Source organism: Hyperolius riggenbachi, chromosome 7 (genome assembly GCF_040937935.1).
Source record: "Hyperolius riggenbachi isolate aHypRig1 chromosome 7, aHypRig1.pri, whole genome shotgun sequence".
NCBI lineage: Eukaryota > Metazoa > Chordata > Amphibia > Anura > Hyperoliidae > Hyperolius > Hyperolius riggenbachi.
In genome coordinates this window covers 24,961,906-24,962,231 of record NC_090652.1, presented here as the reverse complement: position 1 = coordinate 24,962,231, position 326 = coordinate 24,961,906, and positions in this window count along the sequence as shown.

Below are 326 nucleotides of genomic sequence, written 5' to 3'. Positions count from 1 at the left end.
ACGGCTTTACCCACCACAATCACGACCGTGATTGCGTTCCGAATATTTTCAATCACGGCATTGCCGTGGCCAATTACCGTGATCCAGAATCGATCACGGCTTCAAATACCGAAGCCGAATAGTGAAAAAATGCACGTGAATCACAGCTATTCCGTGATCACGTAAATTATCTGCCCACCACTGCTCAGCATTGCTCAGTTATGTATTTGGATGTCAGTCACAGCTCAGTCAGCTGAATCCCTATGACTAACTTGTGACTATGAGAAACAGTTCTGTGTAAATCGTGGATCACACAGTAATAAGTTTATCTACATGGTGTTGTACGA